Raw genomic sequence first — 12,208 nt, 5'->3', positions numbered from 1 at the left:
AAAGTTAAAAAAAAGAAATTGACCATAGAAATTTTCTAGTTAATACTGTATAAAAAATCCTAAACGTTTGGTATAGAAAACTATAAATATTTATAAGTAGAGAAATGATTCAGTAAAGTATGCTCTGGTCATAGTAAGAAATACTCTGGAACCATTATACACAGCAAGATAGATGGGTAGTACTGACCTGGAAATATATCAATGGCATTTTGCTCAACATAAAAGAGAAAGTTGCAAAATAAAATATATGAGCATATGTGTGCAGAAATCGTGTGAACGCAATTTAAATGGTCTAAAAGGTGAATATTACATGTACCAAAATGCTAACAATGGTTAACTCTGAGGAGAAGATTTACATGGCAAATGAGATAATCTAAAGGAAACTTTCTAATTATTGCATGCTATATATTATGTTCTTATTTGTGTTTCAGTATATGCATTGTTTTTGCTTTTGTATTTGTTAAATAATTGTTCTAAAAATAAGTTAAAGGTGCTCACCTATTGGGTAAGATATAAAGGGACGAGTTCATCATTTGTAGATTTGACTTTTGCCCACATTTATTCTGTACTGTCCTATGGCTGTCTAATTATCTCTTTATGTGCCCAGTGGGATAGAAAACAAAAACAAAAACTACTTGCAGTTTCAGAAACACCATGACATTGAATACTACGTTGTTTGAACATAAGAATGAGACTGAGAGGTGACAACATGCTAGCAGCCCTGGCTCTCAGCGCCTTCTCGGCCTTCGCATCCACTCTGGCCGACTTGAGCCCTTCAGCCCGCCTCTGCACTGTGGGAGCCCCTCTCTGGGCTGGCCGAGTTGGCAGCGGGCTCCCTCTGCTTATAGGGAAGTGTGGAGGGAGAGGCTGGCGGTGGGGGGATCTGGGGCAATGTGCAGAGCTCACGGGCCAGCATGAGTTCTGGGTGGGTGTGGGCTCGGCGGGCCTCACACTAGGAGCAGCCGGCGGGCAGCACTGGCCCTGGGCAGTGAGGGGCTTAGCACCTGGGCCAGCTACTGTGGAGGGGACGCTGGGTCCCACAGCACTGCCAGTCCACCCATGCCATGCTTGAATTCTCACCAGGCCTGAGCTGCCTCCCTGAGGTTGCAGGGCTTGGGACCTGCAGCCCACCATGCCTGAACCCCCAGTGGTGTGTTCCCATGCTGCCCGAGCCTCCCCGACGGGCACCATCCCCTGATCCCCGGCACCTGGTGCTATCCACCACCCAAGGGCTGAGGAGTGCCACGGCAACTAATGGGACTGACAGGCAGCTACGCCCATGGCCAGGCCGGGCCGGGCACGGCATCCATTAGGTGAAGCCAGCTGGGCTCCTGAATAGGGTAGGGACTTGTAGAAATTCTATGTCTAGCTGGAGGATTGTATATGCACCAATCAGCACTCCGTGTCTTGCTCAGGGTTTGTGGCTGCACCAATCAGCACTCTGTATCTAGCTAATCTGGTGGGGACTTGGAGAACTTTTATGTCTAGCTGGAGGATTGTAAATGTACCAATCAGCACTTTGTGTCTAGCTCAAGGATTGTAAATGCACCAATCAGCACCCTGTGTCTAGCTCAAGGTTTGTAAATGCACCAATCAGTGCTCTGTGTCTAGCTAATCTAGTGGGGACTTGGAGAACTTATGTGTCTAGCTAAAGGATTGTAAATGCACCAGTCACCACTCTATGTCTAGCTCAGGGATTGTAAACGCACCAATCAGCACCCTGTCAAAAGGTACCAAACAGCTCTCTGTAAAATGGACCAATCAGCTCTGTGTAAAATGGACTAATTGGCACTCTGTAAAATGGACCAATCAGCAGGATGTGGGTGGGGCCGGATAAGGGAATAAAAGCAGGCTGCCGGAGCCAGCAGACGCAACTTGCTTGGGTCCACTTGCATGCTGTGGAAGCTTTGTTCTTTTGCTCTTTGCAATAAATCTTTCTGCTGCTCAGTCTGGGTCTGTACTGCTTTTATGAGCTGTACCACTCACCGGGAAGGTCTGCAGCAAGACCACGAACCCACCAGGGAGGAATGACTAACTCCAGAACACGAACCCACCAGGAGGAATGAATAACTCCAGATGGGAGGAACAAACAACTCCAGATTTGCCTCCTTAAAAGCTGTGACATTCACCATGAAGGTCTGCAGCTTCACTCCTGAAGTCAGCGAGACCACGAACCCACCAGAAGGAGGAAACTCTGAACACATCTGAATATCAGAAGGAACAAACCCCGGACACACCATCTTTAAAAACTATAACACTCACCATGAGTTTCCATGGCTTCATTCTTGAAGTCAGTGAGACCAAGAACCCACCAATACCGGACACAAGACCATTAAATAATTTTTTTTCAATAAAGAAATAGTTACTTGAACCATAATAAAGTAGGCTATAGGTCATTAAAAGGCAATGTAAACTTTTTTTGTAATACATTTTTATCCCCGAAGTTGAAATATATAATTAAGTGCTAAAACTGAAGACTAAATGTTATGAAATTAATTAATATAAAGTTTGGTTTATGTTTAGAGAGTAAAAGATTTTTACGAGAGGACAAATACAGACTTCGGGAGGAAGTGGCACTGTCAGTCTGCCGCACTCATGGGATGCTTAACGTGGAGCTACAGGAGGCCTTGAGCAGCAGCAGCAGGAAGGAGGCTCACCCGCCAACCACATCACGGGAAGCAAAGCCAGGAAAGAAGCTCACACTGAACATGGCTGACTCGAGGCGACGGTGCATCTTGATGGGCATTTATCCTCGTGAACCCAAACACAAGAAGAAGGTTAATAGAGGTGCTACTGCGGCCCAAACTTGTTACCTTATGGAAGACATCAGGTTTCTCCTCCAAAAATTCATCTTCAACAAGGTCCGGGAATACAAGGAATCTGTCTGGAAGCCCCGGAAGACCTATGGGAAGAGCGAGCGGAACACCGAGGAACATGTAAAGGACAATAAGGTTGACCACAAACATGACCATATCATCAAGGAATGGTACCCCACATTCACTGACGCCTGGGGGGACCTGGGTGGCGCTGCCTTCTCCATGTGCTTCCTCTTTTCCACTTTCCCCTGGACTGAAGTCCCATGTAGAGACCATTCAGCTGTGCTGTGGGCTGGCAGTGGAGTTCATGAATTACGTCATCGCTCCCTGTGCCCTGAGCAAGGTCTTCGTGTCCATCAAAGGCATTTACTACCAGACTGAGGTGCTGCTACAGCCCATTATGTGGATCACCCCCTATACTTTCTCCCATCACCACCAGACAGACATGGACTCCAGAGTCACGGCCACCTTCACCTAGTTCTACACCACCCTACTGGGCTTCATCGATGAACTTCAGCCTCTATCAGTCACTCAACGTTCACTATTCCCTCAAGCTGAGGGTCAGGCCCAAGCAGAGGCGAAGGCCAGTGATGGTACCTACCCGCTGGACTCGGAGAGGCCAGTGGAGAAACTGGAGGCCCTCAGTGTGAGCCTGGCCCACGCTGCGGTGCTTGCCACAGAGGAAGAGGCCGAGGTGGATGAGTTTCCCACCGATGGGGAGTTGGCGGTGCAGAAGGAGAACCTCAGGAAGGAGCTGGAGGCGCAGGAGCACCACAAGAAGCTTTCTGAGGGCTTAAAGTTTTTCCTTAACTGACAGGTGTCCCCTGAAGCCTTAGCCTTCGTCATCAGGAGTTTTTGGGGAGACATATCCTGGCAAAAGCCTTTGTGCATTAGTCTCAAGTATGCAGCACCCACCAGATTGTCGACTGGCCTGGGCAGCAGACGTCAGTTATTAGCAGGCACTATGTGGAGCCCCAGTAGGTGTTTGACTCCATGAACGCTAGACTGCACTTCCTGGAGCAGAGTACTTTCCTGCAATGCAGCTACCCCCACACCCTTCACCCTTTGTGACTGAGGAGGAAGGAGATTACATCCCACCTGAGAAGCTGAAGCTTCTGGCTCTGCAGCTGGGAGAGGCCCCAGGAAACTTGAATGAGTCAGAAGAGGAGGAGGAGGAGGAAGACAACCAAGGTGATGGTGATGAAGGGGGAGTAAACGAAGAGGAGGGTAATTTGGAGCAGCTGCTGGCCCAGGAGGAGGAGAGCGAGGCCAAGCACCTGATCGTTATGATGAAGAAGCCGGAGAAGTACCTGTACCAGAAGATCATGTTTGACAAAAGGCAGAAAAGCCAAGAGGTCAAAAAGCTACCAGAGTAGCAGAAAGCCCATGATGAGGCAGTGAGATGTGAGAAGAAAGCAGAGAAGTCAAGGCTGGTTTGAGTGCCAGTGGCCCCTCAGAGGGCCGAGGCCAACTCCCCAGCAGCTGAATGTGGCAGAGGCAGGTCAGAGCACCTAAATGTGGTGACAGATCAGAGTCGCTTCTCTTCACTTCTTCCTTCCTCCAGCCGGTCCTGACCCCTCATGCTCCCTGACTAGCCTGGTGGGGAGACCTGACTTCCTTTGGATGGAGCTCCCCTGCTGGTTCGTGGGCAGAAAAGAGGCCTCTGTGCCCAGCCTGATTCTGTGCTCCTAGAAGCCAGGGACACGAGGTGCAGGGGCCTGACCAGGCCCTCACATGCTGTCCCCATTCATCTTGGCTTTCCACGGCTCCCTCCCACACAGTGTGTCCCATGATTCTCAGGCTGTGATAGGTTGAGGGTGTGGGTAGCAATTGTGATTAAACGACTGGACTTTTGCAGCCAATTGCGAAGAAAAGAAATAGATTCACTAAAAGTAAGTCATTTAATTTATTCACTCAATTAATTTAATTAATTCATTTCCCTGTTATTGAAGTATAACAAACCTGTAGCATATTGTACATTTTTAAAGAATAGAGTACAATAAAAGTTTAAAAAATCTAAGCACCTATATAACCATGATGGAGATTAAGATTAAAAAAATTATCTCTATATTAGATGAATAGGAAAAAATATTATGTGTGTGTGTGCACGTGTGCGCGTGTGTGTGTATGCCTGTGTGTGTATGTGAGTCTATTGGGTGCAAGAGTGAGATAACTAAATTTTACCTTAGCCCCCAAATAGTTGATTTTCTATCTGTCAAACTCTGCAGTGAATTCAAAAAGTTATTAAATACATTATTTAAATATGTTGGAAGAAATTGTCTGGACATACAAATTTGCATGGTGAATGGAGTAGCCATGTCAAATTATTGGACTAAAATTTATGTATATACATTTGTTTAATAAATTTAAATTATAAATTAAAATACAAGCAATGCATATTTGTAGTTTGTAATAAAAATACAAAAATATTAGGTATGGCGATGAAGTATATTAAAAAGATTAAAAAAGAGGAAATATTTAGTAAAAAACAAGCTTGTCTTCACACATATACCCACCAAAAGAATCATTTTTTTAATGGATAAACTACTAAGGTAATCCCAAACATGCATTTAGAATCTAAAGAATAAATTAGAGAAACATAAATAAATTTTTAAAAAGTAACATTGTCTTTATTGTAAAGACCAAATGATTCTAAAAAATGAGACATTATGAATATTGCAAGGACATAAGTTTGGCATAATTATTAATGTTATGGCTATATCAAAACTATGCAAAAGCCATTCAAGTTATACAAGTAAAACAAATATTTTCATAGGTACAAATAAAACAATCAAACCTGGACTAACCCAGATGTTCTCAAAACAAATATTTTAATTAGATGTTCAGAACTATACAATTAGTTCTGTTGCTAATAATTTATTATGTAATTTATTAGTGGAAAATGGTGAGTCTCATGCTGTCCATATGATGTTTTGGTCAGTGATTGACTACATATGTGACAGGGGTCCTATAAGATTATAATGGAGCTGAAAAATTCCTCTTGCCTAGTGACAATGTAATTGTCATACAGCTGTCGCAGAAACTCATGTGCTTGTGATGATGCTGGTGTGAACAAACCCACTGCTCTGCCAGTCATGTAGAAGTATAACACATACAATAAAGCACAGTACATAACACTTGATAATGAAAATAAATGACTATATTACTGGCTTATGGACTTACTATACCATGACTTTTATTGTTACTTTAGAGTATACTCCTATTTAATTAAAAAAAATTAACTATAGAATAGCTTCAGGTAAGTTTTTCCGGAGGTCTTTCAGAAGAAGGCATTGTTATCATAGAAAAATGAGAGATCCATGTGTGTCGTTGCCCCTGAAGAACTTCCACTGAGACAAGATGACGAGAGGGAAGACAGTGACATTGATAACCCTGGCCCTATGTGGGCCTAGACTAATATGTGTGTGTGTTAATTTTTAACAGGAAAGTTTAAGAAGAAAAAAAAAAAAAATCAATAGAAAAATGTTTATAAAATAAGAAAATACAGAAAAAAATTTTGTATAGCTGTACAATATATTTGTGTTTTAAGCTAAGCGTCACTGTAAAAAAGGCAAAAGAAAAAATATAAAGAAGTTACAGAAGCTAAGTTTATTATTAAACAAAGAAAATGTTCTTTGAATAAATTTAGTGTAGCCTCTGGACAGTGTTTATAAATTCTGCAGTAGTGTAAAGTAATGTCATAGGTCTTCACATGCACTCACCACTCACTCACTCACCCACCCAGACAACTTCTAGTACTACAATTCCCATCCATGATAAGTGTACTATACACAAGTACCATTTTTTATCTTTTATATTGTATTTTTACTGTACTTCTTCTATGCTTAGATATGTTTACATTCACAAATACCATGCCATCCAGGTTTGTAGCTGGGAGCAACAGGCCATATCACATAGCCTAGTTGCGTGGTACACTGTATCATCCAGGTTTGTGTAAGTACACTCCATGATATTCATACAAGCAAGGACGTCACCCAAGGATTCATTCCTCAGAACTTATCTCTGTCATTAAGTTACCCACAAATGTACTTGTATGTGAGTGCACGTGTATGTGTGCGTATATATATATGCATATGTATATGTATATAATTACCATACACTGATAATATAATTTCAAATTTCCAATAAGAAATCTATGAACTCTAATACTGCTTGCTTTCACGTTATCCTTTCATTTGTTTTTACCTTCAAGCTAATAGCTGAATTTATTCTCTTTACTTTTTTTTCTTTGAAGATTAAAGACATGCCTAGCTTTGTACTGCAGTCGCCTGGACAGTTGACAGCCCATTAAACTGAAGTCATACAAGCTGTACATTTTAACACCTGGATTCCAAAGTGCAATCAAAATGACTTTTTTTTTATGTAAGAGCAGTGCACTTCTGAAATATTCGTAGATGGATCCATAATAGTTTCATAAAACCCTCTTGGCCTTTTGCCTTTTAAAAAAACATTGAAGCCAACTAAGCTGATTCAAGTATTTGTTAAGTTGGCAATTCTGGAGAGATTTTAGTGCACATAAAGCATGTAATTTTGGTTTATTATTAACTCTAAATTAACTTTAAGAGTATATATACAGTAACTGAATAATCCTGTATTGACTACAGAATTGCTTAGTAATGGTTGAAAACAATCACATCAAAGAGGTAACAAATTTTAAAAATAAGTCAGTAAAAACCTAGAGATGATCTAGTCTAATTAAATTATGTTATCATGACTGTTATCCCCATTCCTAACTCATGACATTTAATTATCTTTTTGTTTTACATTAGATACAATAATGTCATTTTATATGCATAATTTAAGTATGCTTTATACCATATTTTACCTATTAGGGAAGATATTTTTCTACTCCATATTTTCTACTCCAATCCCAAATTCTTCACCTCACAGAAACTTACAGGTCAAGCCCCCTAACATGTAAAATATATATATATTTTTTACATGTTATAAATATATATGTATTAGGAGATATATATATATATATATATATCTCCTAATGTTGTAGGACAAGAAGTTTGCTTCCTGGTGTATCTGTCCCACTCCTTTTAGCAGTGCTTTAGCTTGAAATCAAATCAGCAATAGGAAAAAGTCCAATGTGCATAATTCTGATGTGTTCCTAAAGTAAGAATAGATTTTTTGTTAGCATGGAGTTAGCTTTTATTCTCTAATTATCCTCACATATAGCAATTATAAACCAGTGAAGAACTAACAAATTAAGCCTTTCCCAGAAATATTCTGAAATTTGTGTTTTTCCCAATCCATGATTCTCCCTAAAGTAAGGATAGATTTTTAAATGGAAACATTTTTAACACCTCTTTAACAAGAAATGCCTATTTTAAAGATGACTAAAGTGTACATCCTAAACAAGAGCTCTCCCAGATCACTGTGTATAACAGTGATAGATGCTTGCTGTTATATGGTCAGATTGCTTATTCAGATCTGAGCAAAACAGCAGTATATTCTACCTCTCCTCCACTCAGACTCTCTAAAGTAAGAATAAATTGCATTGCCCTTTATGTGCATATTTTTCACTTAGAAGCAGCCTGCATCAATTCAAAAGTGTTAAGTTTTCATGTTTTGGCAATACATAGATAAAAATTTAAATAAATGGATAAAAGAAGCTGTTTGTTTTTCACTTAAATGGGGAAGTGCTAAGGAAACAAGTAAATTTGACATGAATAGCAACACTTGTAAACACATATTTAACAAGACTAAATTGTAATAGCATATTTTCCAAAGCAAGGGAACACCCAAATTGTTTTTTAATGCTCAAAGTAAATAGAGGACTCAAGAAAATAAGTTAAATATTATGCAGAGAATGATCAAAGCAGAACCTATTTCTATTTTCATTTTTATTTGTTAAATTAATCAAACAGCAATGATATGAAACTATTGAACACTAACTGGAATTTAGTGTATGTTAATTGTCACATATTATTCCTGGCTAAGTAATTTCATTCAGAGAGAAGATATATTATTGTATTTTGAAAAGGCAGTCACAGTTTTTGACTCCATCAGTGTATTGACAGTGATATGTAGTTTCACATCAATTTATTGTATTAATCTCCATTTATAAATATTTTCTGAGTTTCTACTTTGTGCAAATCATAATGTTCACAAAATTAACTACTAAAGTAGGTCTTCTCATTTTCTTGTTTCTGTTACAAAATTAGGTAGCAGTTACAATTAATGTTAAGCATACTTGGCAGTCCACTTTTGCGTGCAAATTGCCACAAATCTCATTCTCCCTGCAGCTTTCTTAGATTATAAAATGACCTAGAATTTTTCAAAACAAATATAAAATTTTGCCATGATCACATTTTATCTATTAAAAGTAAAGCTAGGTTTTAAAAATTGCGTTGAACATACCAAGATATTATTTTTTCCAAAGTACCAATGGGATGATTTCAGTTTCTTACCTTTTAGATAATTAACAAATTAATACGTTACTAATTGATCATAATCATTTCTAGACATCTAACCAAGTGCCCCAGTTCAACAACTCATTATTTTACTTGTTCATTTTGATATTATTTGGTACAACTACGTAACACTGCTGAATGGAATATACTTATTAGCATGCAACTTTATGATTGTAATTTTGTTTCTGTTTTCTGTATTATTATTAAATTTAGTGCTCACTTGGTCCTAACTCAGTACCATTCTTTTTGAACTTTGTGACTTCATGTGCTCCAAAATCCTAGGAATTAGTCAAAGTACCAAACTCAGTGGCCAAATCTTTTTTTAATACTCTAGAAATTCACTTGCCAACCAGTTTTCTTCATATGAAAATACAAAAACTACCAATCAAACAAAAACTTGTAGCAGTTAATAATAAACCTTGTATTAATATTTTGTGTATTTGCATACACATTTTACAATGTCATGATTTCATGACATGAATATGGTTTATTAATTCATTTGAGCTATTGTCTACGTATTGTTTTATGTCAAAGCTTTTCCTCACCCTCCCACCCCCAGAAACATGCACCTTTCTTTAATTAGCAACATCCTTCAGAGAGTGTGCCTTTTCTCACTACAGTCTGTGAGTTTTGTGAATTCTACCACTTTCATACTCCTCTCTATCCATCCTCTACACTCGCCTATCGTGGACAGGTTCATTCATCATTAGGACGTCACCCAAACTGCATCTTCCCACTGAGTAAAGAAAATGACAGGTCTCTCTTTCTATTGGACTGCCCTATTCTTGATAAATGAAGGAAGACACAGAAAAGCACTGAGAAGGGAGGGACTTGGCTAAGCAAACAGAGAAGTAGGTGTGGAACTGAAAGTCTTGGTACAGTGTGAGTCATAAAGACCAGTTGTTGCTGAAACTAAGTATATTCCTGCCCTTTCAATGAATGTGCAACCTTTCCTTGCAGTTTATGAGCAATTATGTCAAGGGCCATTCAGTTGCATTTCTATTGTTTTTAATACACCTGCTATAATTTCTTCCACTCAGGTATTCTTCTACCAGATTAACTTTTCTAAAATATCTCCTTCACAGTGATAACGATTTTCTGAAATTAGGCAGTTGTGATAGTCACATAACTCTGATTACATTCAAAATCACAAAATTGTACATTTTAAAAGTGAATTTTATGGTATGTGAATTTTATTTCAATAACATATTGAAAAATATGTTATTAAGTAATATATATATACATTATATATTGAATCTTGTTATATATATACACATATACACTTTATTACTTTATTTCTTTAAACAAAAATCAGGTCTACTTGTCTTTTAGATAAAATTCAGATTTTTCATTCTGTCATTTAATGCCCTTCCCCTTAAAACCAATGCAATCTCCAAATGTAATTTTTTCTACTGTACATTATGATCCTTCATTTTTCTACAAGTATCACATGCTATTTCCCAACATCTTACCAATTGAGCCATACTAGTTTTTTATGATGATCTCTTAATCATCAAAGCAGCAGGCACTTTTATTTTTTTTATTAAACAAATCAAGTAGCAATGATCTGAAACTATTGAATGTCAAGTAGAATTCAGTGTATATTTCCACGCTATTTTATTTGTGACTCTGAAATTTCATTCGGAGATTTTTTTTTTGGTTGAATAATTTTAAAAGGCAGTCAGTGTTTTGACTTCATCATTACATTGATATTCGTATGTAATTTTGTCCATTCATTCTATTAAGCTGAAATTGTATTTACCAAATATTTATAGGTTATAGAAGCCTACATTTATTTTGCTTTAATTTCATTTCAACCATATATTTATCTGTGCCAATTTATTTTGATACAGTATTATTTATCAAATATTGTTTAAAAGTTAAGTGCAATATGTATAAATAATTAATTTTTTCTTTTAAAAATTATTATTTAGTTGTTTGTGGATAGGAAGTAGTCTAGCTCCAGACCAAAAACTGTGTGTGTGTGTATGCGTGTGTGCATGTGTGTATGCGTGTGTGCATGTGTGTATGTGTGTGTGCATGTGTTTTCAAGCTCCTCTATAGGCAGTTGCAAAAGCTTTACCTGGTAGGCCTTCCCTGGGGAAAGCTGCTACCTGCCTACCAGACTTGGTACACAGCCATGTAGTGTAGTCGCTTAAGAAAGTTGTAGTCAAGGACACAGGCACTACTGTACTCCTATGCCATACTCTTATGTATATCTGTCTTCCTAGTCCAGCTGCCTCTCCAGCTGCCTCCATTCAGAGGCTTCTTTACAGAAGGCTTAGACCAAGGTCTTGCTCAGGTTCCTTCCCTGAGATCCCCTTACAGGAGGAGTGGGAGGTGGAGACATTTTTCTCCACTCAATCTCAGTATGTTTCTCTTGTAGCTCACCTCCCCTTCCTCTACCCCCTCAAGGCCTGTCAAATGGCAGAAGGAGGATGTTTTTCTGGGCTCCTTTATTAGTGAGACATTCTCTAGGTCTGTGCAGATCCTTCTGATCCTCACCTCCAGTCCATGTAGAGAAATGGAATGGTGATGGAGGAGCTTTTTCTGTGTAGACTCTTGCTTATAGTATGGCAGTGATTAAAGGCTTCACTGTCCCTTCCGTGCTGGCTTGGTGCTTTAATAAGCTACTCTAACGCTTGGCAGCTCAACTCTCTCCAGCTCACCTTGGCTCTTGACACAGAGTATCATTTTGTAATAGTTAATTTAATTTTATTTCCCAGCATATGAACAGTAATAATTGGTACTTACTTGATGTGGTTTGACTGTTTCTCATGCACATTTCATCTGAAATTGGAATCTGAATTGTAATCCCCACATGTCCAGGCAGGGGCCTGGTGCAGGTGATTGGATGATGGAGGCGGTACTCCCCTATGTTGTTAGTGAGTGAGTTCTCACGAGATCTGTTTGTTTGATAAGTGTCTGGTGCTTCCCCCTTCTCTTTAT

General features: G+C 38.9%; 1 pseudogene; it reads left to right on the top strand.

Annotated features, from left to right (window-relative positions):
- LOC105529917 overlaps positions 1–4,255 on the top strand; it is an 84,636-nt pseudogene extending 80,381 nt beyond the window's left edge.
- The last annotated feature ends 7,953 nt before the right edge of the window (positions 4,256–12,208 follow it).

The sequence above is a fragment of the Mandrillus leucophaeus genome, unplaced genomic scaffold, assembly GCF_000951045.1.
Source record: "Mandrillus leucophaeus isolate KB7577 unplaced genomic scaffold, Mleu.le_1.0 Scaffold790, whole genome shotgun sequence".
NCBI classification, from domain to species: domain Eukaryota; kingdom Metazoa; phylum Chordata; class Mammalia; order Primates; family Cercopithecidae; genus Mandrillus; species Mandrillus leucophaeus.
This window is presented reverse-complemented; position numbering and strand designations above follow the sequence as displayed.